Source organism: Physella acuta, unplaced genomic scaffold (genome assembly GCF_028476545.2).
Source record: "Physella acuta isolate Inbredline_101_S28 unplaced genomic scaffold, ASM2847654v3 ptg001223l, whole genome shotgun sequence".
Classification (NCBI taxonomy): Eukaryota; Metazoa; Mollusca; class Gastropoda; family Physidae; genus Physella; species Physella acuta.
The window spans coordinates 1-25,628 of record NW_026732740.1 but is presented as its reverse complement, the minus strand read 5'-3'; the positions used below and the strand labels follow the sequence as shown (position 1 = coordinate 25,628).

Below are 25,628 nucleotides of genomic sequence, written 5' to 3'. Positions count from 1 at the left end.
TACCGGCTGCCGTTCGTTTGAGAACCGTCAAATAAAGAAAAAATGTGCTGGTCAGCTCAAACGATTAACATTTTAAGCAAACAGTGACTGGTATAGAATAAATACCATATCACTCTGACTGACCAGCAGTGAGCTGTTTTTATTGAGAGAGAGAGACCAATCGTACATTATTGAAATTGAATGGGCCATTCCCGGAAGAACTGCAATACCGGGCCGACCCGTGGCGAGAGCGGAGCAAGCCCCGGGCATCCCGCCGAGTACCAAAAATCAGTTTAATATCGTAGTGACTCAATGAGCCACGTATCAGATATTAAGCTGATAAGAACAGATACTACACTTTGATCTTAGCCAAAAGGCCGAGAAGCGATAACGGTCACTGGACTACCGACGCCTCATATTCCGGAAAATTTCCTATCCGCTCCTCTGAAATGATTCCGTAAATATTCATCCGATTCCGCACACCGAAAATATTCCTTATTGCAGAAATCGCCGCCCATGCGACGTACGGCCGTTAGGCGGTGGGCGTTTTACAATCTGCCAAAGCGGAAAGGCGAATGTTAACGAAATCAATGAAACAAGTAACATTATGAATTTCTAAAACTCAAACAAGGAAAAAAATATAGCGCCTTACCTTAACGTCGTAATAGTGGCTTCCCTTGACGCCCGCGCCGCCTTGATGTATATCGAATCGATCAACGCCCTGTTGTTTTACGTCTTTGGCGGGCGGCGCAAGGCGACTAGCGCTGTGGAACAAGCCAACGTTAAAAAGGTATAGGAAGAGACTGAGAAAGAAAAAGAATACAAAAAGGTGACGTGAGGTCGGCAGGAGAAAAGATGCGGAACAAAACCACAAAATTTAAATTTGTAAATTTAGATTTTTTTTTTTTTTTTTTTTTATTTATATTTTTTTTTCTTAAACGGATCATTGTTATTAATATTCTGCTGATTGTAATGTTTCATTTAACATTTTGAAATCAATTAGGATCAAGATATATGCAAATCGTTGAAGGAAAGAATACATTAAACAATGTACGTAACAATGTACGTCAGTTTAAAAATAAAAATGAATTTTTGTTTTTTTAAATTGAAATAACTTTTAAAAATTTACATTTAAATTTCTATTTTCTTTATATTAAAGTGAAATTAATACTGGTCCTGTGTGGACAGAAGTGTGATATTTTGACACATACTGGCCATGACAAATGATTTTTAAAACATAATTTAGATTAGTAAACAACGAAGGAGAGGAGCGGAGAGAAATTTTAAATATAAAAAAAAATATCTGTTTTTATACCGGCTGCCGTTCGTTTGAGAACCGTCAAATAAAGAAAAAATGTGCTGGTCAGCTCAAACGATTAACATTTTAAGCAAACAGTGACTGGTATAGAATAAATACCATATCACTCTGACTGACCAGCAGTGAGCTGTTTTTATTGAGAGAGAGAGACCAATCGTACATTATTGAAATTGAATGGGCCATTCCCGGAAGAACTGCAATACCGGGCCGACCCGTGGCGAGAGCGGAGCAAGCCCCGGGCATCCCGCCGAGTACCAAAAATCAGTTTAATATCGTAGTGACTCAATGAGCCACGTATCAGATATTAAGCTGATAAGAACAGATACTACACTTTGATCTTAGCCAAAAGGCCGAGAAGCGATAACGGTCACTGGACTACCGACGCCTCATATTCCGGAAAATTTCCTATCCGCTCCTCTGAAATGATTCCGTAAATATTCATCCGATTCCGCACACCGAAAATATTCCTTATTGCAGAAATCGCCGCCCATGCGACGTACGGCCGTTAGGCGGTGGGCGTTTTACAATCTGCCAAAGCGGAAAGGCGAATGTTAACGAAATCAATGAAACAAGTAACATTATGAATTTCTAAAACTCAAACAAGGAAAAAAATATAGCGCCTTACCTTAACGTCGTAATAGTGGCTTCCCTTGACGCCCGCGCCGCCTTGATGTATATCGAATCGATCAACGCCCTGTTGTTTTACGTCTTTGGCGGGCGGCGCAAGGCGACTAGCGCTGTGGAACAAGCCAACGTTAAAAAGGTATAGGAAGAGACTGAGAAAGAAAAAGAATACAAAAAGGTGACGTGAGGTCGGCAGGAGAAAAGATGCGGAACAAAACCACAAAATTTAAATTTGTAAATTTAGATTTTTTTTTTTTTTTTTTTTTATTTATATTTTTTTTTCTTAAACGGATCATTGTTATTAATATTCTGCTGATTGTAATGTTTCATTTAACATTTTGAAATCAATTAGGATCAAGATATATGCAAATCGTTGAAGGAAAGAATACATTAAACAATGTACGTAACAATGTACGTCAGTTTAAAAATAAAAATGAATTTTTGTTTTTTTAAATTGAAATAACTTTTAAAAATTTACATTTAAATTTCTATTTTCTTTATATTAAAGTGAAATTAATACTGGTCCTGTGTGGACAGAAGTGTGATATTTTGACACATACTGGCCATGACAAATGATTTTTAAAACATAATTTAGATTAGTAAACAACGAAGGAGAGGAGCGGAGAGAAATTTTAAATATAAAAAAAAATATCTGTTTTTATACCGGCTGCCGTTCGTTTGAGAACCGTCAAATAAAGAAAAAATGTGCTGGTCAGCTCAAACGATTAACATTTTAAGCAAACAGTGACTGGTATAGAATAAATACCATATCACTCTGACTGACCAGCAGTGAGCTGTTTTTATTGAGAGAGAGAGACCAATCGTACATTATTGAAATTGAATGGGCCATTCCCGGAAGAACTGCAATACCGGGCCGACCCGTGGCGAGAGCGGAGCAAGCCCCGGGCATCCCGCCGAGTACCAAAAATCAGTTTAATATCGTAGTGACTCAATGAGCCACGTATCAGATATTAAGCTGATAAGAACAGATACTACACTTTGATCTTAGCCAAAAGGCCGAGAAGCGATAACGGTCACTGGACTACCGACGCCTCATATTCCGGAAAATTTCCTATCCGCTCCTCTGAAATGATTCCGTAAATATTCATCCGATTCCGCACACCGAAAATATTCCTTATTGCAGAAATCGCCGCCCATGCGACGTACGGCCGTTAGGCGGTGGGCGTTTTACAATCTGCCAAAGCGGAAAGGCGAATGTTAACGAAATCAATGAAACAAGTAACATTATGAATTTCTAAAACTCAAACAAGGAAAAAAATATAGCGCCTTACCTTAACGTCGTAATAGTGGCTTCCCTTGACGCCCGCGCCGCCTTGATGTATATCGAATCGATCAACGCCCTGTTGTTTTACGTCTTTGGCGGGCGGCGCAAGGCGACTAGCGCTGTGGAACAAGCCAACGTTAAAAAGGTATAGGAAGAGACTGAGAAAGAAAAAGAATACAAAAAGGTGACGTGAGGTCGGCAGGAGAAAAGATGCGGAACAAAACCACAAAATTTAAATTTGTAAATTTAGATTTTTTTTTTTTTTTTTTTTATTTATATTTTTTTTTCTTAAACGGATCATTGTTATTAATATTCTGCTGATTGTAATGTTTCATTTAACATTTTGAAATCAATTAGGATCAAGATATATGCAAATCGTTGAAGGAAAGAATACATTAAACAATGTACGTAACAATGTACGTCAGTTTAAAAATAAAAATGAATTTTTGTTTTTTTAAATTGAAATAACTTTTAAAAATTTACATTTAAATTTCTATTTTCTTTATATTAAAGTGAAATTAATACTGGTCCTGTGTGGACAGAAGTGTGATATTTTGACACATACTGGCCATGACAAATGATTTTTAAAACATAATTTAGATTAGTAAACAACGAAGGAGAGGAGCGGAGAGAAATTTTAAATATAAAAAAAAATATCTGTTTTTATACCGGCTGCCGTTCGTTTGAGAACCGTCAAATAAAGAAAAAATGTGCTGGTCAGCTCAAACGATTAACATTTTAAGCAAACAGTGACTGGTATAGAATAAATACCATATCACTCTGACTGACCAGCAGTGAGCTGTTTTTATTGAGAGAGAGAGACCAATCGTACATTATTGAAATTGAATGGGCCATTCCCGGAAGAACTGCAATACCGGGCCGACCCGTGGCGAGAGCGGAGCAAGCCCCGGGCATCCCGCCGAGTACCAAAAATCAGTTTAATATCGTAGTGACTCAATGAGCCACGTATCAGATATTAAGCTGATAAGAACAGATACTACACTTTGATCTTAGCCAAAAGGCCGAGAAGCGATAACGGTCACTGGACTACCGACGCCTCATATTCCGGAAAATTTCCTATCCGCTCCTCTGAAATGATTCCGTAAATATTCATCCGATTCCGCACACCGAAAATATTCCTTATTGCAGAAATCGCCGCCCATGCGACGTACGGCCGTTAGGCGGTGGGCGTTTTACAATCTGCCAAAGCGGAAAGGCGAATGTTAACGAAATCAATGAAACAAGTAACATTATGAATTTCTAAAACTCAAACAAGGAAAAAAATATAGCGCCTTACCTTAACGTCGTAATAGTGGCTTCCCTTGACGCCCGCGCCGCCTTGATGTATATCGAATCGATCAACGCCCTGTTGTTTTACGTCTTTGGCGGGCGGCGCAAGGCGACTAGCGCTGTGGAACAAGCCAACGTTAAAAAGGTATAGGAAGAGACTGAGAAAGAAAAAGAATACAAAAAGGTGACGTGAGGTCGGCAGGAGAAAAGATGCGGAACAAAACCACAAAATTTAAATTTGTAAATTTAGATTTTTTTTTTTTTTTTTTTTTTATTTATATTTTTTTTTCTTAAACGGATCATTGTTATTAATATTCTGCTGATTGTAATGTTTCATTTAACATTTTGAAATCAATTAGGATCAAGATATATGCAAATCGTTGAAGGAAAGAATACATTAAACAATGTACGTAACAATGTACGTCAGTTTAAAAATAAAAATGAATTTTTGTTTTTTTAAATTGAAATAACTTTTAAAAATTTACATTTAAATTTCTATTTTCTTTATATTAAAGTGAAATTAATACTGGTCCTGTGTGGACAGAAGTGTGATATTTTGACACATACTGGCCATGACAAATGATTTTTAAAACATAATTTAGATTAGTAAACAACGAAGGAGAGGAGCGGAGAGAAATTTTAAATATAAAAAAAAATATCTGTTTTTATACCGGCTGCCGTTCGTTTGAGAACCGTCAAATAAAGAAAAAATGTGCTGGTCAGCTCAAACGATTAACATTTTAAGCAAACAGTGACTGGTATAGAATAAATACCATATCACTCTGACTGACCAGCAGTGAGCTGTTTTTATTGAGAGAGAGAGACCAATCGTACATTATTGAAATTGAATGGGCCATTCCCGGAAGAACTGCAATACCGGGCCGACCCGTGGCGAGAGCGGAGCAAGCCCCGGGCATCCCGCCGAGTACCAAAAATCAGTTTAATATCGTAGTGACTCAATGAGCCACGTATCAGATATTAAGCTGATAAGAACAGATACTACACTTTGATCTTAGCCAAAAGGCCGAGAAGCGATAACGGTCACTGGACTACCGACGCCTCATATTCCGGAAAATTTCCTATCCGCTCCTCTGAAATGATTCCGTAAATATTCATCCGATTCCGCACACCGAAAATATTCCTTATTGCAGAAATCGCCGCCCATGCGACGTACGGCCGTTAGGCGGTGGGCGTTTTACAATCTGCCAAAGCGGAAAGGCGAATGTTAACGAAATCAATGAAACAAGTAACATTATGAATTTCTAAAACTCAAACAAGGAAAAAAATATAGCGCCTTACCTTAACGTCGTAATAGTGGCTTCCCTTGACGCCCGCGCCGCCTTGATGTATATCGAATCGATCAACGCCCTGTTGTTTTACGTCTTTGGCGGGCGGCGCAAGGCGACTAGCGCTGTGGAACAAGCCAACGTTAAAAAGGTATAGGAAGAGACTGAGAAAGAAAAAGAATACAAAAAGGTGACGTGAGGTCGGCAGGAGAAAAGATGCGGAACAAAACCACAAAATTTAAATTTGTAAATTTAGATTTTTTTTTTTTTTTTTTTTTTATTTATATTTTTTTTTCTTAAACGGATCATTGTTATTAATATTCTGCTGATTGTAATGTTTCATTTAACATTTTGAAATCAATTAGGATCAAGATATATGCAAATCGTTGAAGGAAAGAATACATTAAACAATGTACGTAACAATGTACGTCAGTTTAAAAATAAAAATGAATTTTTGTTTTTTTAAATTGAAATAACTTTTAAAAATTTACATTTAAATTTCTATTTTCTTTATATTAAAGTGAAATTAATACTGGTCCTGTGTGGACAGAAGTGTGATATTTTGACACATACTGGCCATGACAAATGATTTTTAAAACATAATTTAGATTAGTAAACAACGAAGGAGAGGAGCGGAGAGAAATTTTAAATATAAAAAAAAATATCTGTTTTTATACCGGCTGCCGTTCGTTTGAGAACCGTCAAATAAAGAAAAAATGTGCTGGTCAGCTCAAACGATTAACATTTTAAGCAAACAGTGACTGGTATAGAATAAATACCATATCACTCTGACTGACCAGCAGTGAGCTGTTTTTATTGAGAGAGAGAGACCAATCGTACATTATTGAAATTGAATGGGCCATTCCCGGAAGAACTGCAATACCGGGCCGACCCGTGGCGAGAGCGGAGCAAGCCCCGGGCATCCCGCCGAGTACCAAAAATCAGTTTAATATCGTAGTGACTCAATGAGCCACGTATCAGATATTAAGCTGATAAGAACAGATACTACACTTTGATCTTAGCCAAAAGGCCGAGAAGCGATAACGGTCACTGGACTACCGACGCCTCATATTCCGGAAAATTTCCTATCCGCTCCTCTGAAATGATTCCGTAAATATTCATCCGATTCCGCACACCGAAAATATTCCTTATTGCAGAAATCGCCGCCCATGCGACGTACGGCCGTTAGGCGGTGGGCGTTTTACAATCTGCCAAAGCGGAAAGGCGAATGTTAACGAAATCAATGAAACAAGTAACATTATGAATTTCTAAAACTCAAACAAGGAAAAAAATATAGCGCCTTACCTTAACGTCGTAATAGTGGCTTCCCTTGACGCCCGCGCCGCCTTGATGTATATCGAATCGATCAACGCCCTGTTGTTTTACGTCTTTGGCGGGCGGCGCAAGGCGACTAGCGCTGTGGAACAAGCCAACGTTAAAAAGGTATAGGAAGAGACTGAGAAAGAAAAAGAATACAAAAAGGTGACGTGAGGTCGGCAGGAGAAAAGATGCGGAACAAAACCACAAAATTTAAATTTGTAAATTTAGATTTTTTTTTTTTTTTTTTTTTTATTTATATTTTTTTTTCTTAAACGGATCATTGTTATTAATATTCTGCTGATTGTAATGTTTCATTTAACATTTTGAAATCAATTAGGATCAAGATATATGCAAATCGTTGAAGGAAAGAATACATTAAACAATGTACGTAACAATGTACGTCAGTTTAAAAATAAAAATGAATTTTTGTTTTTTTAAATTGAAATAACTTTTAAAAATTTACATTTAAATTTCTATTTTCTTTATATTAAAGTGAAATTAATACTGGTCCTGTGTGGACAGAAGTGTGATATTTTGACACATACTGGCCATGACAAATGATTTTTAAAACATAATTTAGATTAGTAAACAACGAAGGAGAGGAGCGGAGAGAAATTTTAAATATAAAAAAAAATATCTGTTTTTATACCGGCTGCCGTTCGTTTGAGAACCGTCAAATAAAGAAAAAATGTGCTGGTCAGCTCAAACGATTAACATTTTAAGCAAACAGTGACTGGTATAGAATAAATACCATATCACTCTGACTGACCAGCAGTGAGCTGTTTTTATTGAGAGAGAGAGACCAATCGTACATTATTGAAATTGAATGGGCCATTCCCGGAAGAACTGCAATACCGGGCCGACCCGTGGCGAGAGCGGAGCAAGCCCCGGGCATCCCGCCGAGTACCAAAAATCAGTTTAATATCGTAGTGACTCAATGAGCCACGTATCAGATATTAAGCTGATAAGAACAGATACTACACTTTGATCTTAGCCAAAAGGCCGAGAAGCGATAACGGTCACTGGACTACCGACGCCTCATATTCCGGAAAATTTCCTATCCGCTCCTCTGAAATGATTCCGTAAATATTCATCCGATTCCGCACACCGAAAATATTCCTTATTGCAGAAATCGCCGCCCATGCGACGTACGGCCGTTAGGCGGTGGGCGTTTTACAATCTGCCAAAGCGGAAAGGCGAATGTTAACGAAATCAATGAAACAAGTAACATTATGAATTTCTAAAACTCAAACAAGGAAAAAAATATAGCGCCTTACCTTAACGTCGTAATAGTGGCTTCCCTTGACGCCCGCGCCGCCTTGATGTATATCGAATCGATCAACGCCCTGTTGTTTTACGTCTTTGGCGGGCGGCGCAAGGCGACTAGCGCTGTGGAACAAGCCAACGTTAAAAAGGTATAGGAAGAGACTGAGAAAGAAAAAGAATACAAAAAGGTGACGTGAGGTCGGCAGGAGAAAAGATGCGGAACAAAACCACAAAATTTAAATTTGTAAATTTAGATTTTTTTTTTTTTTTTTTTTTTATTTATATTTTTTTTTCTTAAACGGATCATTGTTATTAATATTCTGCTGATTGTAATGTTTCATTTAACATTTTGAAATCAATTAGGATCAAGATATATGCAAATCGTTGAAGGAAAGAATACATTAAACAATGTACGTAACAATGTACGTCAGTTTAAAAATAAAAATGAATTTTTGTTTTTTTAAATTGAAATAACTTTTAAAAATTTACATTTAAATTTCTATTTTCTTTATATTAAAGTGAAATTAATACTGGTCCTGTGTGGACAGAAGTGTGATATTTTGACACATACTGGCCATGACAAATGATTTTTAAAACATAATTTAGATTAGTAAACAACGAAGGAGAGGAGCGGAGAGAAATTTTAAATATAAAAAAAAATATCTGTTTTTATACCGGCTGCCGTTCGTTTGAGAACCGTCAAATAAAGAAAAAATGTGCTGGTCAGCTCAAACGATTAACATTTTAAGCAAACAGTGACTGGTATAGAATAAATACCATATCACTCTGACTGACCAGCAGTGAGCTGTTTTTATTGAGAGAGAGAGACCAATCGTACATTATTGAAATTGAATGGGCCATTCCCGGAAGAACTGCAATACCGGGCCGACCCGTGGCGAGAGCGGAGCAAGCCCCGGGCATCCCGCCGAGTACCAAAAATCAGTTTAATATCGTAGTGACTCAATGAGCCACGTATCAGATATTAAGCTGATAAGAACAGATACTACACTTTGATCTTAGCCAAAAGGCCGAGAAGCGATAACGGTCACTGGACTACCGACGCCTCATATTCCGGAAAATTTCCTATCCGCTCCTCTGAAATGATTCCGTAAATATTCATCCGATTCCGCACACCGAAAATATTCCTTATTGCAGAAATCGCCGCCCATGCGACGTACGGCCGTTAGGCGGTGGGCGTTTTACAATCTGCCAAAGCGGAAAGGCGAATGTTAACGAAATCAATGAAACAAGTAACATTATGAATTTCTAAAACTCAAACAAGGAAAAAAATATAGCGCCTTACCTTAACGTCGTAATAGTGGCTTCCCTTGACGCCCGCGCCGCCTTGATGTATATCGAATCGATCAACGCCCTGTTGTTTTACGTCTTTGGCGGGCGGCGCAAGGCGACTAGCGCTGTGGAACAAGCCAACGTTAAAAAGGTATAGGAAGAGACTGAGAAAGAAAAAGAATACAAAAAGGTGACGTGAGGTCGGCAGGAGAAAAGATGCGGAACAAAACCACAAAATTTAAATTTGTAAATTTAGATTTTTTTTTTTTTTTTTTTTTATTTATATTTTTTTTTCTTAAACGGATCATTGTTATTAATATTCTGCTGATTGTAATGTTTCATTTAACATTTTGAAATCAATTAGGATCAAGATATATGCAAATCGTTGAAGGAAAGAATACATTAAACAATGTACGTAACAATGTACGTCAGTTTAAAAATAAAAATGAATTTTTGTTTTTTTAAATTGAAATAACTTTTAAAAATTTACATTTAAATTTCTATTTTCTTTATATTAAAGTGAAATTAATACTGGTCCTGTGTGGACAGAAGTGTGATATTTTGACACATACTGGCCATGACAAATGATTTTTAAAACATAATTTAGATTAGTAAACAACGAAGGAGAGGAGCGGAGAGAAATTTTAAATATAAAAAAAAATATCTGTTTTTATACCGGCTGCCGTTCGTTTGAGAACCGTCAAATAAAGAAAAAATGTGCTGGTCAGCTCAAACGATTAACATTTTAAGCAAACAGTGACTGGTATAGAATAAATACCATATCACTCTGACTGACCAGCAGTGAGCTGTTTTTATTGAGAGAGAGAGACCAATCGTACATTATTGAAATTGAATGGGCCATTCCCGGAAGAACTGCAATACCGGGCCGACCCGTGGCGAGAGCGGAGCAAGCCCCGGGCATCCCGCCGAGTACCAAAAATCAGTTTAATATCGTAGTGACTCAATGAGCCACGTATCAGATATTAAGCTGATAAGAACAGATACTACACTTTGATCTTAGCCAAAAGGCCGAGAAGCGATAACGGTCACTGGACTACCGACGCCTCATATTCCGGAAAATTTCCTATCCGCTCCTCTGAAATGATTCCGTAAATATTCATCCGATTCCGCACACCGAAAATATTCCTTATTGCAGAAATCGCCGCCCATGCGACGTACGGCCGTTAGGCGGTGGGCGTTTTACAATCTGCCAAAGCGGAAAGGCGAATGTTAACGAAATCAATGAAACAAGTAACATTATGAATTTCTAAAACTCAAACAAGGAAAAAAATATAGCGCCTTACCTTAACGTCGTAATAGTGGCTTCCCTTGACGCCCGCGCCGCCTTGATGTATATCGAATCGATCAACGCCCTGTTGTTTTACGTCTTTGGCGGGCGGCGCAAGGCGACTAGCGCTGTGGAACAAGCCAACGTTAAAAAGGTATAGGAAGAGACTGAGAAAGAAAAAGAATACAAAAAGGTGACGTGAGGTCGGCAGGAGAAAAGATGCGGAACAAAACCACAAAATTTAAATTTGTAAATTTAGATTTTTTTTTTTTTTTTTTTTTTATTTATATTTTTTTTTCTTAAACGGATCATTGTTATTAATATTCTGCTGATTGTAATGTTTCATTTAACATTTTGAAATCAATTAGGATCAAGATATATGCAAATCGTTGAAGGAAAGAATACATTAAACAATGTACGTAACAATGTACGTCAGTTTAAAAATAAAAATGAATTTTTGTTTTTTTAAATTGAAATAACTTTTAAAAATTTACATTTAAATTTCTATTTTCTTTATATTAAAGTGAAATTAATACTGGTCCTGTGTGGACAGAAGTGTGATATTTTGACACATACTGGCCATGACAAATGATTTTTAAAACATAATTTAGATTAGTAAACAACGAAGGAGAGGAGCGGAGAGAAATTTTAAATAAAAAAAAAATATCTGTTTTTATACCGGCTGCCGTTCGTTTGAGAACCGTCAAATAAAGAAAAAATGTGCTGGTCAGCTCAAACGATTAACATTTTAAGCAAACAGTGACTGGTATAGAATAAATACCATATCACTCTGACTGACCAGCAGTGAGCTGTTTTTATTGAGAGAGAGAGACCAATCGTACATTATTGAAATTGAATGGGCCATTCCCGGAAGAACTGCAATACCGGGCCGACCCGTGGCGAGAGCGGAGCAAGCCCCGGGCATCCCGCCGAGTACCAAAAATCAGTTTAATATCGTAGTGACTCAATGAGCCACGTATCAGATATTAAGCTGATAAGAACAGATACTACACTTTGATCTTAGCCAAAAGGCCGAGAAGCGATAACGGTCACTGGACTACCGACGCCTCATATTCCGGAAAATTTCCTATCCGCTCCTCTGAAATGATTCCGTAAATATTCATCCGATTCCGCACACCGAAAATATTCCTTATTGCAGAAATCGCCGCCCATGCGACGTACGGCCGTTAGGCGGTGGGCGTTTTACAATCTGCCAAAGCGGAAAGGCGAATGTTAACGAAATCAATGAAACAAGTAACATTATGAATTTCTAAAACTCAAACAAGGAAAAAAATATAGCGCCTTACCTTAACGTCGTAATAGTGGCTTCCCTTGACGCCCGCGCCGCCTTGATGTATATCGAATCGATCAACGCCCTGTTGTTTTACGTCTTTGGCGGGCGGCGCAAGGCGACTAGCGCTGTGGAACAAGCCAACGTTAAAAAGGTATAGGAAGAGACTGAGAAAGAAAAAGAATACAAAAAGGTGACGTGAGGTCGGCAGGAGAAAAGATGCGGAACAAAACCACAAAATTTAAATTTGTAAATTTAGATTTTTTTTTTTTTTTTTTTTTATTTATATTTTTTTTTCTTAAACGGATCATTGTTATTAATATTCTGCTGATTGTAATGTTTCATTTAACATTTTGAAATCAATTAGGATCAAGATATATGCAAATCGTTGAAGGAAAGAATACATTAAACAATGTACGTAACAATGTACGTCAGTTTAAAAATAAAAATGAATTTTTGTTTTTTTAAATTGAAATAACTTTTAAAAATTTACATTTAAATTTCTATTTTCTTTATATTAAAGTGAAATTAATACTGGTCCTGTGTGGACAGAAGTGTGATATTTTGACACATACTGGCCATGACAAATGATTTTTAAAACATAATTTAGATTAGTAAACAACGAAGGAGAGGAGCGGAGAGAAATTTTAAATATAAAAAAAAATATCTGTTTTTATACCGGCTGCCGTTCGTTTGAGAACCGTCAAATAAAGAAAAAATGTGCTGGTCAGCTCAAACGATTAACATTTTAAGCAAACAGTGACTGGTATAGAATAAATACCATATCACTCTGACTGACCAGCAGTGAGCTGTTTTTATTGAGAGAGAGAGACCAATCGTACATTATTGAAATTGAATGGGCCATTCCCGGAAGAACTGCAATACCGGGCCGACCCGTGGCGAGAGCGGAGCAAGCCCCGGGCATCCCGCCGAGTACCAAAAATCAGTTTAATATCGTAGTGACTCAATGAGCCACGTATCAGATATTAAGCTGATAAGAACAGATACTACACTTTGATCTTAGCCAAAAGGCCGAGAAGCGATAACGGTCACTGGACTACCGACGCCTCATATTCCGGAAAATTTCCTATCCGCTCCTCTGAAATGATTCCGTAAATATTCATCCGATTCCGCACACCGAAAATATTCCTTATTGCAGAAATCGCCGCCCATGCGACGTACGGCCGTTAGGCGGTGGGCGTTTTACAATCTGCCAAAGCGGAAAGGCGAATGTTAACGAAATCAATGAAACAAGTAACATTATGAATTTCTAAAACTCAAACAAGGAAAAAAATATAGCGCCTTACCTTAACGTCGTAATAGTGGCTTCCCTTGACGCCCGCGCCGCCTTGATGTATATCGAATCGATCAACGCCCTGTTGTTTTACGTCTTTGGCGGGCGGCGCAAGGCGACTAGCGCTGTGGAACAAGCCAACGTTAAAAAGGTATAGGAAGAGACTGAGAAAGAAAAAGAATACAAAAAGGTGACGTGAGGTCGGCAGGAGAAAAGATGCGGAACAAAACCACAAAATTTAAATTTGTAAATTTAGATTTTTTTTTTTTTTTTTTTTTTATTTATATTTTTTTTTCTTAAACGGATCATTGTTATTAATATTCTGCTGATTGTAATGTTTCATTTAACATTTTGAAATCAATTAGGATCAAGATATATGCAAATCGTTGAAGGAAAGAATACATTAAACAATGTACGTAACAATGTACGTCAGTTTAAAAATAAAAATGAATTTTTGTTTTTTTAAATTGAAATAACTTTTAAAAATTTACATTTAAATTTCTATTTTCTTTATATTAAAGTGAAATTAATACTGGTCCTGTGTGGACAGAAGTGTGATATTTTGACACATACTGGCCATGACAAATGATTTTTAAAACATAATTTAGATTAGTAAACAACGAAGGAGAGGAGCGGAGAGAAATTTTAAATATAAAAAAAAATATCTGTTTTTATACCGGCTGCCGTTCGTTTGAGAACCGTCAAATAAAGAAAAAATGTGCTGGTCAGCTCAAACGATTAACATTTTAAGCAAACAGTGACTGGTATAGAATAAATACCATATCACTCTGACTGACCAGCAGTGAGCTGTTTTTATTGAGAGAGAGAGACCAATCGTACATTATTGAAATTGAATGGGCCATTCCCGGAAGAACTGCAATACCGGGCCGACCCGTGGCGAGAGCGGAGCAAGCCCCGGGCATCCCGCCGAGTACCAAAAATCAGTTTAATATCGTAGTGACTCAATGAGCCACGTATCAGATATTAAGCTGATAAGAACAGATACTACACTTTGATCTTAGCCAAAAGGCCGAGAAGCGATAACGGTCACTGGACTACCGACGCCTCATATTCCGGAAAATTTCCTATCCGCTCCTCTGAAATGATTCCGTAAATATTCATCCGATTCCGCACACCGAAAATATTCCTTATTGCAGAAATCGCCGCCCATGCGACGTACGGCCGTTAGGCGGTGGGCGTTTTACAATCTGCCAAAGCGGAAAGGCGAATGTTAACGAAATCAATGAAACAAGTAACATTATGAATTTCTAAAACTCAAACAAGGAAAAAAATATAGCGCCTTACCTTAACGTCGTAATAGTGGCTTCCCTTGACGCCCGCGCCGCCTTGATGTATATCGAATCGATCAACGCCCTGTTGTTTTACGTCTTTGGCGGGCGGCGCAAGGCGACTAGCGCTGTGGAACAAGCCAACGTTAAAAAGGTATAGGAAGAGACTGAGAAAGAAAAAGAATACAAAAAGGTGACGTGAGGTCGGCAGGAGAAAAGATGCGGAACAAAACCACAAAATTTAAATTTGTAAATTTAGATTTTTTTTTTTTTTTTTTTTTTATTTATATTTTTTTTTCTTAAACGGATCATTGTTATTAATATTCTGCTGATTGTAATGTTTCATTTAACATTTTGAAATCAATTAGGATCAAGATATATGCAAATCGTTGAAGGAAAGAATACATTAAACAATGTACGTAACAATGTACGTCAGTTTAAAAATAAAAATGAATTTTTGTTTTTTTAAATTGAAATAACTTTTAAAAATTTACATTTAAATTTCTATTTTCTTTATATTAAAGTGAAATTAATACTGGTCCTGTGTGGACAGAAGTGTGATATTTTGACACATACTGGCCATGACAAATGATTTTTAAAACATAATTTAGATTAGTAAACAACGAAGGAGAGGAGCGGAGAGAAATTTTAAATATAAAAAAAAATATCTGTTTTTATACCGGCTGCCGTTCGTTTGAGAACCGTCAAATAAAGAAAAAATGTGCTGGTCAGCTCAAACGATTAACATTTTAAGCAAACAGTGACTGGTATAGAATAAATACCATATCACTCTGACTGACCAGCAGTGAGCTGTTTTTATTGAGAGAGAGAGACCAATCGTACATTATTGAAATTGAATGGGCCATTCCCGGAAGAACTGCAATACCGGGCCGACCCGTGGCGAGAGCGGAGCAAGCCCCGGGCATCCCGCCGAGTACCAAAAATCAGTTTAATATCGTAGTGACTCAATGAGCCACGTATCAGATATTAAGCTGATAAGAACAGATACTACACTTTGATCTTAGCCAAAAGGCCGAGAAGCGATAACGGTCACTGGACTACCGACGCCTCATATTCCGGAAAATTTCCTATCCGCTCCTCTGAAATGATTCCGTAAATATTCATCCGATTCCGCACACCGAAAATATTCCTTATTGCAGAAATCGCCGCCCATGCGACGTACGGCCGTTAGGCGGTGGGCGTTTTACAATCTGCCAAAGCGGAAAGGCGAATGTTAACGAAATCAATGAAACAAGTAACATTATGAATTTCTAAAACTCAAACAAGGAAAAAAATATAGCGCCTTACCTTAACGTCGTAATAGTGGCTTCCCTTGACGCCCGCGCCGCCTTGATGTATATCGAATCGATCAACGCCCTGTTGTTTTACGTCTTTGGCGGGCGGCGCAAGGCGACTAGCGCTGTGGAACAAGCCAACGTTAAAAAGGTATAGGAAGAGACTGAGAAAGAAAAAGAATACAAAAAGGTGACGTGAGGTCGGCAGGAGAAAAGATGCGGAACAAAACCACAAAATTTAAATTTGTAAATTTAGATTTTTTTTTTTTTTTTTTTTTTATTTATATTTTTTTTTCTTAAACGGATCATTGTTATTAATATTCTGCTGATTGTAATGTTTCATTTAACATTTTGAAATCAATTAGGATCAAGATATATGCAAATCGTTGAAGGAAAGAATACATTAAACAATGTACGTAACAATGTACGTCAGTTTAAAAATAAAAATGAATTTTTGTTTTTTTAAATTGAAATAACTTTTAAAAATTTACATTTAAATTTCTATTTTCTTTATATTAAAGTGAAATTAATACTGGTCCTGTGTGGACAGAAGTGTGATATTTTGACACATACTGGCCATGACAAATGATTTTTAAAACATAATTTAGATTAGTAAACAACGAAGGAGAGGAGCGGAGAGAAATTTTAAATATAAAAAAAAATATCTGTTTTTATACCGGCTGCCGTTCGTTTGAGAACCGTCAAATAAAGAAAAAATGTGCTGGTCAGCTCAAACGATTAACATTTTAAGCAAACAGTGACTGGTATAGAATAAATACCATATCACTCTGACTGACCAGCAGTGAGCTGTTTTTATTGAGAGAGAGAGACCAATCGTACATTATTGAAATTGAATGGGCCATTCCCGGAAGAACTGCAATACCGGGCCGACCCGTGGCGAGAGCGGAGCAAGCCCCGGGCATCCCGCCGAGTACCAAAAATCAGTTTAATATCGTAGTGACTCAATGAGCCACGTATCAGATATTAAGCTGATAAGAACAGATACTACACTTTGATCTTAGCCAAAAGGCCGAGAAGCGATAACGGTCACTGGACTACCGACGCCTCATATTCCGGAAAATTTCCTATCCGCTCCTCTGAAATGATTCCGTAAATATTCATCCGATTCCGCACACCGAAAATATTCCTTATTGCAGAAATCGCCGCCCATGCGACGTACGGCCGTTAGGCGGTGGGCGTTTTACAATCTGCCAAAGCGGAAAGGCGAATGTTAACGAAATCAATGAAACAAGTAACATTATGAATTTCTAAAACTCAAACAAGGAAAAAAATATAGCGCCTTACCTTAACGTCGTAATAGTGGCTTCCCTTGACGCCCGCGCCGCCTTGATGTATATCGAATCGATCAACGCCCTGTTGTTTTACGTCTTTGGCGGGCGGCGCAAGGCGACTAGCGCTGTGGAACAAGCCAACGTTAAAAAGGTATAGGAAGAGACTGAGAAAGAAAAAGAATACAAAAAGGTGACGTGAGGTCGGCAGGAGAAAAGATGCGGAACAAAACCACAAAATTTAAATTTGTAAATTTAGATTTTTTTTTTTTTTTTTTTTTTATTTATATTTTTTTTTCTTAAACGGATCATTGTTATTAATATTCTGCTGATTGTAATGTTTCATTTAACATTTTGAAATCAATTAGGATCAAGATATATGCAAATCGTTGAAGGAAAGAATACATTAAACAATGTACGTAACAATGTACGTCAGTTTAAAAATAAAAATGAATTTTTGTTTTTTTAAATTGAAATAACTTTTAAAAATTTACATTTAAATTTCTATTTTCTTTATATTAAAGTGAAATTAATACTGGTCCTGTGTGGACAGAAGTGTGATATTTTGACACATACTGGCCATGACAAATGATTTTTAAAACATAATTTAGATTAGTAAACAACGAAGGAGAGGAGCGGAGAGAAATTTTAAATATAAAAAAAAATATCTGTTTTTATACCGGCTGCCGTTCGTTTGAGAACCGTCAAATAAAGAAAAAATGTGCTGGTCAGCTCAAACGATTAACATTTTAAGCAAACAGTGACTGGTATAGAATAAATACCATATCACTCTGACTGACCAGCAGTGAGCTGTTTTTATTGAGAGAGAGAGACCAATCGTACATTATTGAAATTGAATGGGCCATTCCCGGAAGAACTGCAATACCGGGCCGACCCGTGGCGAGAGCGGAGCAAGCCCCGGGCATCCCGCCGAGTACCAAAAATCAGTTTAATATCGTAGTGACTCAATGAGCCACGTATCAGATATTAAGCTGATAAGAACAGATACTACACTTTGATCTTAGCCAAAAGGCCGAGAAGCGATAACGGTCACTGGACTACCGACGCCTCATATTCCGGAAAATTTCCTATCCGCTCCTCTGAAATGATTCCGTAAATATTCATCCGATTCCGCACACCGAAAATATTCCTTATTGCAGAAATCGCCGCCCATGCGACGTACGGCCGTTAGGCGGTGGGCGTTTTACAATCTGCCAAAGCGGAAAGGCGAATGTTAACGAAATCAATGAAACAAGTAACATTATGAATTTCTAAAACTCAAACAAGGAAAAAAATATAGCGCCTTACCTTAACGTCGTAATAGTGGCTTCCCTTGACGCCCGCGCCGCCTTGATGTATATCGAATCGATCAACGCCCTGTTGTTTTACGTCTTTGGCGGGCGGCGCAAGGCGACTAGCGCTGTGGAACAAGCCAACGTTAAAAAGGTATAGGAAGAGACTGAGAAAGAAAAAGAATACAAAAAGGTGACGTGAGGTCGGCAGGAGAAAAGATGCGGAACAAAACCACAAAATTTAAATTTGTAAATTTAGATTTTTTTTTTTTTTTTTTTTTATTTATATTTTTTTTTCTTAAACGGATCATTGTTATTAATATTCTGCTGATTGTAATGTTTCATTTAACATTTTGAAATCAATTAGGATCAAGATATATGCAAATCGTTGAAGGAAAGAATACATTAAACAATGTACGTAACAATGTACGTCAGTTTAAAAATAAAAATGAATTTTTGTTTTTTTAAATTGAAATAACTTTTAAAAATTTACATTTAAATTTCTATTTTCTTTATATTAAAGTGAAATTAATACTGGTCCTGTGTGGACAGAAGTGTGATATTTTGACACATACTGGCCATGACAAATGATTTTTAAAACATAATTTAGATTAGTAAACAACGAAGGAGAGGAGCGGAGAGAAATTTTAAATATAAAAAAAAAATATCTGTTTTTATACCGGCTGCCGTTCGTTTGAGAACCGTCAAATAAAGAAAAAATGTGCTGGTCAGCTCAAACGATTAACATTTTAAGCAAACAGTGACTGGTATAGAATAAATACCATATCACTCTGACTGACCAGCAGTGAGCTGTTTTTATTGAGAGAGAGAGACCAATCGTACATTATTGAAATTGAATGGGCCATTCCCGGAAGAACTGCAATACCGGGCCGACCCGTGGCGAGAGCGGAGCAAGCCCCGGGCATCCCGCCGAGTACCAAAAATCAGTTTAATATCGTAGTGACTCAATGAGCCACGTATCAGATATTAAGCTGATAAGAACAGATACTACACTTTGATCTTAGCCAAAAGGCCGAGAAGCGATAACGGTCACTGGACTACCGACGCCTCATATTCCGGAAAATTTCCTATCCGCTCCTCTGAAATGATTCCGTAAATATTCATCCGATTCCGCACACCGAAAATATTCCTTATTGCAGAAATCGCCGCCCATGCGACGTACGGCCGTTAGGCGGTGGGCGTTTTACAATCTGCCAAAGCGGAAAGGCGAATGTTAACGAAATCAATGAAACAAGTAACATTATGAATTTCTAAAACTCAAACAAGGAAAAAAATATAGCGCCTTACCTTAACGTCGTAATAGTGGCTTCCCTTGACGCCCGCGCCGCCTTGATGTATATCGAATCGATCAACGCCCTGTTGTTTTACGTCTTTGGCGGGCGGCGCAAGGCGACTAGCGCTGTGGAACAAGCCAACGTTAAAAAGGTATAGGAAGAGACTGAGAAAGAAAAAGAATACAAAAAGGTGACGTGAGGTCGGCAGGAGAAAAGATGCGGAACAAAACCACAAAATTTAAATTTGTAAATTTAGATTTTTTTTTTTTTTTTTTTTTATTTATATTTTTTTTTCTTAAACGGATCATTGTTATTAATATTCTGCTGATTGTAATGTTTCATTTAACATTTTGAAATCAATTAGGATCAAGATATATGCAAATCGTTGAAGGAAAGAATACATTAAACAATGTACGTAACAATGTACGTCAGTTTAAAAATAAAAATGAATTTTTGTTTTTTTAAATTGAAATAACTTTTAAAAATTTACATTTAAATTTCTATTTTCTTTATATTAAAGTGAAATTAATACTGGTCCTGTGTGGACAGAAGTGTGATATTTTGACACATACTGGCCATGACAAATGATTTTTAAAACATAATTTAGATTAGTAAACAACGAAGGAGAGGAGCGGAGAGAAATTTTAAATATAAAAAAAAATATCTGTTTTTATACCGGCTGCCGTTCGTTTGAGAACCGTCAAATAAAGAAAAAATGTGCTGGTCAGCTCAAACGATTAACATTTTAAGCAAACAGTGACTGGTATAGAATAAATACCATATCACTCTGACTGACCAGCAGTGAGCTGTTTTTATTGAGAGAGAGAGACCAATCGTACATTATTGAAATTGAATGGGCCATTCCCGGAAGAACTGCAATACCGGGCCGACCCGTGGCGAGAGCGGAGCAAGCCCCGGGCATCCCGCCGAGTACCAAAAATCAGTTTAATATCGTAGTGACTCAATGAGCCACGTATCAGATATTAAGCTGATAAGAACAGATACTACACTTTGATCTTAGCCAAAAGGCCGAGAAGCGATAACGGTCACTGGACTACCGACGCCTCATATTCCGGAAAATTTCCTATCCGCTCCTCTGAAATGATTCCGTAAATATTCATCCGATTCCGCACACCGAAAATATTCCTTATTGCAGAAATCGCCGCCCATGCGACGTACGGCCGTTAGGCGGTGGGCGTTTTACAATCTGCCAAAGCGGAAAGGCGAATGTTAACGAAATCAATGAAACAAGTAACATTATGAATTTCTAAAACTCAAACAAGGAAAAAAATATAGCGCCTTACCTTAACGTCGTAATAGTGGCTTCCCTTGACGCCCGCGCCGCCTTGATGTATATCGAATCGATCAACGCCCTGTTGTTTTACGTCTTTGGGCGGGGCGGCGCAAGGCGACTAGCGCTGTGGAACAAGCCAACGTTAAAAAGGTATAGGAAGGAGACTGAGAAAGAAAAAGAATACAAAAAGGTGACGTGAGGGTCGGCAGGAGAAAAGATGCGGAACAAAAACCACAAAATTTAAATTTGTAAATTTAGATTTTTTTTTTTTTTTTTTTTTTATTTATATTTTTTTTTCTTAAACGGATCATTGTTATTAATATTCTGCTGATTGTAATGTTTCATTTAACATTTTGAAATCAATTAGGATCAAGATATATGCAAATCGTTGAAGGAAAGAATACATTAAACAATGTACGTAACAATGTACGTCAGTTTAAAAATAAAAATGAATTTTTGTTTTTTTAAATTGAAATAACTTTTAAAAATTTACATTTAAATTTCTATTTTCTTTATATTAAAGTGAAATTAATACTGGTCCTGTGTGGACAGAAGTGTGATATTTTGACACATACTGGCCATGACAAATGATTTTTAAAACATAATTTAGATTAGTAAACAACGAAGGAGAGGAGCGGAGAGAAATTTTAAATATAAAAAAAAATATCTGTTTTTTATACCGGCCTGCCGTTCGTTTGAGAACCGTCAAATAAAGAAAAAATGTGCTGGTCAGCTCAAACGATTAACATTTTAAGCAAACAGTGACTGGTATAGAATAAATACCATATCACTCTGACTGACCAGCAGTGAGCTGTTTTTATTGAGAGAGAGAGACCAATCGTACATTATTGAAATTGAATGGGCCATTCCCGGAAGAACTGCAATACCGGGCCGACCCGTGGCGAGAGCGGAGCAAGCCCCGGGCATCCCGCCGAGTACCAAAAATCAGTTTAATATCGTAGTGACTCAATGAGCCACGTATCAGATATTAAGCTGATAAGAACAGATACTACACTTTGATCTTAGCCAAAAGGCCGAGAAGCGATAACGGTCACTGGACTACCGACGCCTCATATTCCGGAAAATTTCCTATCCGCTCCTCTGAAATGATTCCGTAAATATTCATCCGATTCCGCACACCGAAAATATTCCTTATTGCAGAAATCGCCGCCCATGCGACGTACGGCCGTTAGGCGGTGGGCGTTTTACAATCTGCCAAAGCGGAAAGGCGAATGTTAACGAAATCAATGAAACAAGTAACATTATGAATTTCTAAAACTCAAACAAGGAAAAAAATATAGCGCCTTACCTTAACGTCGTAATAGTGGCTTCCCTTGACGCCCGCGCCGCCTTGATGTATATCGAATCGATCAACGCCCTGTTGTTTTACGTCTTTGGCGGGCGGCGCAAGGCGACTAGGAACAAGCCAACGTTAAAAAGGTATAGGAAGAGACTGAGAAAGAAAAAGAATACAAAAAGGTGACGTGAGGTCGGCAGGAGAAAAGATGCGGAACAAAACCACAAAATTTAAATTTGTAAATTTAGATTTTTTTTTTTTTTTTTTTTTTATTTATATTTTTTTTTCTTAAACGGATCATTGTTATTAATATTCTGCTGATTGTAATGTTTCATTTAACATTTTGAAATCAATTAGGATCAAGATATATGCAAATCGTTGAAGGAAAGAATACATTAAACAATGTACGTAACAATGTACGTCAGTTTAAAAATAAAAATGAATTTTTGTTTTTTTAAATTGAAATAACTTTTAAAAATTTACATTTAAATTTCTATTTTCTTTATATTAAAGTGAAATTAATACTGGTCCTGTGTGGACAGAAGTGTGATATTTTGACACATACTGGCCATGACAAATGATTTTTAAAACATAATTTAGATTAGTAAACAACGAAGGAGAGGAGCGGAGAGAAATTTTAAATATAAAAAAAAATATCTGTTTTTATACCGGCTGCCGTTCGTTTGAGAACCGTCAAATAAAGAAAAAATGTGCTGGTCAGCTCAAACGATTAACATTTTAAGCAAACAGTGACTGGTATAGAATAAATACCATATCACTCTGACTGACCAGCAGTGAGCTGTTTTTATTGAGAGAGAGAGACCAATCGTACATTATTGAAATTGAATGGGCCATTCCCGGAAGAACTGCAATACCGGGCCGACCCGTGGCGAGAGCGGAGCAAGCCCCGGGCATCCCGCCGAGTACCAAAAATCAGTTTAATATCGTAGTGACTCAATGAGCCACGTATCAGATATTAAGCTGATAAGAACAGATACTACACTTTGATCTTAGCCAAAAGGCCGAGAAGCGATAACGGTCACTGGACTACCGACGCCTCATATTCCGGAAAATTTCCTATCCGCTCCTCTGAAATGATTCCGTAAATATTCATCCGATTCCGCACACCGAAAATATTCCTTATTGCAGAAATCGCCGCCCATGCGACGTACGGCCGTTAGGCGGTGGGCGTTTTACAATCTGCCAAAGCGGAAAGGCGAATGTTAACGAAATCAATGAAACAAGTAACATTATGAATTTCTAAAACTCAAACAAGGAAAAAAATATAGCGCCTTACCTTAACGTCGTAATAGTGGCTTCCCTTGACGCCCGCGCCGCCTTGATGTATATCGAATCGATCAACGCCCTGTTGTTTTACGTCTTTGGCGGGCGGCGCAAGGCGACTAGCGCTGTGGAACAAGCCAACGTTAAAAAGGTATAGGAAGAGACTGAGAAAGAAAAAGAATACAAAAAGGTGACGTGAGGTCGGCAGGAGAAAAGATGCGGAACAAAACCACAAAATTTAAATTTGTAAATTTAGATTTTTTTTTTTTTTTTTTTTTTATTTATATTTTTTTTTTCTTAAACGGATCATTGTTATTAATATTCTGCTGATTGTAATGTTTCATTTAACATTTTGAAATCAATTAGGATCAAGATATATGCAAATCGTTGAAGGAAAGAATACATTAAACAATGTACGTAACAATGTACGTCAGTTTAAAAATAAAAATGAATTTTTGTTTTTTTTAAATTGAAATAACTTTTAAAAATTTACATTTAAATTTCTATTTTCTTTATATTAAAGTGAAATTAATACTGGTCCTGTGTGGACAGAAGTGTGATATTTTGACACATACTGGCCATGACAAATGATTTTTAAAACATAATTTAGATTAGTAAACAACGAAGGAGAGGAGCGGAGAGAAATTTTAAATATAAAAAAAAATATCTGTTTTTATACCGGCTGCCGTTCGTTTGAGAACCGTCAAATAAAGAAAAAATGTGCTGGTCAGCTCAAACGATTAACATTTTAAGCAAACAGTGACTGGTATAGAATAAATACCATATCACTCTGACTGACCAGCAGTGAGCTGTTTTTATTGAGAGAGAGAGACCAATCGTACATTATTGAAATTGAATGGGCCATTCCCGGAAGAACTGCAATACCGGGCCGACCCGTGGCGAGAGCGGAGCAAGCCCCGGGCATCCCGCCGAGTACCAAAAATCAGTTTAATATCGTAGTGACTCAATGAGCCACGTATCAGATATTAAGCTGATAAGAACAGATACTACACTTTGATCTTAGCCAAAAGGCCGAGAAGCGATAACGGTCACTGGACTACCGACGCCTCATATTCCGGAAAATTTCCTATCCGCTCCTCTGAAATGATTCCGTAAATATTCATCCGATTCCGCACACCGAAAATATTCCTTATTGCAGAAATCGCCGCCCATGCGACGTACGGCCGTTAGGCGGTGGGCGTTTTTACAATCTGCCAAAGCGGAAAGGCGAATGTTAACGAAATCAATGAAACAAGTAACATTATGAATTTCTAAAACTCAAACAAGGAAAAAAATATAGCGCCTTACCTTAACGTCGTAATAGTGGCTTCCCTTGACGCCCGCGCCGCCTTGATGTATATCGAATCGATCAACGCCCTGTTGTTTTACGTCTTTGGCGGGCGGCGCAAGGCGACTAGCGCTGTGGAACAAGCCAACGTTAAAAAGGTATAGGAAGAGACTGAGAAAGAAAAAGAATACAAAAAGGTGACGTGAGGTCGGCAGGAGAAAAGATGCGGAACAAAACCACAAAATTTAAATTTGTAAATTTAGATTTTTTTTTTTTTTTTTTTTTTATTTATATTTTTTTTTCTTAAACGGATCATTGTTATTAATATTCTGCTGATTGTAATGTTTCATTTAACATTTTGAAATCAATTAGGATCAAGATATATGCAAATCGTTGAAGGAAAGAATACATTAAACAATGTACGTAACAATGTACGTCAGTTTAAAAATAAAAATGAATTTTTGTTTTTTTAAA

The 25,628-nt window shown here is 37.3% G+C and overlaps 20 non-coding genes across 20 annotated transcripts; all 20 read right to left on the bottom strand.

Annotated features, from left to right (window-relative positions):
* Window positions 1–175: 175 nt before the first annotated feature.
* Window positions 176–368, bottom strand: LOC131957237 (U2 spliceosomal RNA). Its single transcript, XR_009389061.1, has one exon. It is a non-coding gene; the product is annotated as a U2 spliceosomal RNA (small nuclear RNA).
* A 1,098-nt stretch (window positions 369–1,466) lies between these two features.
* LOC131957236 (U2 spliceosomal RNA) lies at window positions 1,467–1,659 on the bottom strand. Its single transcript, XR_009389060.1, has one exon. It is a non-coding gene; the product is annotated as a U2 spliceosomal RNA (small nuclear RNA).
* A 1,098-nt stretch (window positions 1,660–2,757) lies between these two features.
* LOC131957235 (U2 spliceosomal RNA) lies at window positions 2,758–2,950 on the bottom strand. The gene has a single exon (XR_009389059.1). It is a non-coding gene; the product is annotated as a U2 spliceosomal RNA (small nuclear RNA).
* Window positions 2,951–4,047: 1,097 nt separating this feature from the next.
* Window positions 4,048–4,240, bottom strand: LOC131957234 (U2 spliceosomal RNA). The gene has a single exon (XR_009389058.1). It is a non-coding gene; the product is annotated as a U2 spliceosomal RNA (small nuclear RNA).
* A 1,099-nt stretch (window positions 4,241–5,339) lies between these two features.
* On the bottom strand, window positions 5,340–5,532 carry LOC131957233 (U2 spliceosomal RNA). Its single transcript, XR_009389057.1, has one exon. It is a non-coding gene; the product is annotated as a U2 spliceosomal RNA (small nuclear RNA).
* A 1,099-nt stretch (window positions 5,533–6,631) lies between these two features.
* LOC131957231 (U2 spliceosomal RNA) lies at window positions 6,632–6,824 on the bottom strand. The gene has a single exon (XR_009389055.1). It is a non-coding gene; the product is annotated as a U2 spliceosomal RNA (small nuclear RNA).
* A 1,099-nt stretch (window positions 6,825–7,923) lies between these two features.
* Window positions 7,924–8,116, bottom strand: LOC131957230 (U2 spliceosomal RNA). Its single transcript, XR_009389054.1, has one exon. It is a non-coding gene; the product is annotated as a U2 spliceosomal RNA (small nuclear RNA).
* A 1,099-nt stretch (window positions 8,117–9,215) lies between these two features.
* LOC131957229 (U2 spliceosomal RNA) lies at window positions 9,216–9,408 on the bottom strand. Its single transcript, XR_009389053.1, has one exon. It is a non-coding gene; the product is annotated as a U2 spliceosomal RNA (small nuclear RNA).
* A 1,098-nt stretch (window positions 9,409–10,506) lies between these two features.
* LOC131957227 (U2 spliceosomal RNA) lies at window positions 10,507–10,699 on the bottom strand. Its single transcript, XR_009389052.1, has one exon. It is a non-coding gene; the product is annotated as a U2 spliceosomal RNA (small nuclear RNA).
* A 1,098-nt stretch (window positions 10,700–11,797) lies between these two features.
* Window positions 11,798–11,990, bottom strand: LOC131957226 (U2 spliceosomal RNA). Its single transcript, XR_009389051.1, has one exon. It is a non-coding gene; the product is annotated as a U2 spliceosomal RNA (small nuclear RNA).
* Window positions 11,991–13,088: 1,098 nt separating this feature from the next.
* Window positions 13,089–13,281, bottom strand: LOC131957225 (U2 spliceosomal RNA). The gene has a single exon (XR_009389050.1). It is a non-coding gene; the product is annotated as a U2 spliceosomal RNA (small nuclear RNA).
* Window positions 13,282–14,380: 1,099 nt separating this feature from the next.
* Window positions 14,381–14,573, bottom strand: LOC131957224 (U2 spliceosomal RNA). The gene has a single exon (XR_009389049.1). It is a non-coding gene; the product is annotated as a U2 spliceosomal RNA (small nuclear RNA).
* Window positions 14,574–15,672: 1,099 nt separating this feature from the next.
* Window positions 15,673–15,865, bottom strand: LOC131957223 (U2 spliceosomal RNA). The gene has a single exon (XR_009389048.1). It is a non-coding gene; the product is annotated as a U2 spliceosomal RNA (small nuclear RNA).
* Window positions 15,866–16,964: 1,099 nt separating this feature from the next.
* LOC131957222 (U2 spliceosomal RNA) lies at window positions 16,965–17,157 on the bottom strand. Its single transcript, XR_009389047.1, has one exon. It is a non-coding gene; the product is annotated as a U2 spliceosomal RNA (small nuclear RNA).
* A 1,099-nt stretch (window positions 17,158–18,256) lies between these two features.
* Window positions 18,257–18,449, bottom strand: LOC131957221 (U2 spliceosomal RNA). The gene has a single exon (XR_009389046.1). It is a non-coding gene; the product is annotated as a U2 spliceosomal RNA (small nuclear RNA).
* Window positions 18,450–19,548: 1,099 nt separating this feature from the next.
* On the bottom strand, window positions 19,549–19,741 carry LOC131957240 (U2 spliceosomal RNA). The gene has a single exon (XR_009389064.1). It is a non-coding gene; the product is annotated as a U2 spliceosomal RNA (small nuclear RNA).
* A 1,098-nt stretch (window positions 19,742–20,839) lies between these two features.
* On the bottom strand, window positions 20,840–21,032 carry LOC131957239 (U2 spliceosomal RNA). The gene has a single exon (XR_009389063.1). It is a non-coding gene; the product is annotated as a U2 spliceosomal RNA (small nuclear RNA).
* Window positions 21,033–22,138: 1,106 nt separating this feature from the next.
* On the bottom strand, window positions 22,139–22,331 carry LOC131957238 (U2 spliceosomal RNA). The gene has a single exon (XR_009389062.1). It is a non-coding gene; the product is annotated as a U2 spliceosomal RNA (small nuclear RNA).
* Window positions 22,332–23,423: 1,092 nt separating this feature from the next.
* Window positions 23,424–23,616, bottom strand: LOC131957232 (U2 spliceosomal RNA). The gene has a single exon (XR_009389056.1). It is a non-coding gene; the product is annotated as a U2 spliceosomal RNA (small nuclear RNA).
* A 1,101-nt stretch (window positions 23,617–24,717) lies between these two features.
* LOC131957220 (U2 spliceosomal RNA) lies at window positions 24,718–24,910 on the bottom strand. Its single transcript, XR_009389045.1, has one exon. It is a non-coding gene; the product is annotated as a U2 spliceosomal RNA (small nuclear RNA).
* Between the last annotated feature and the right edge of the window lie 718 nt (window positions 24,911–25,628).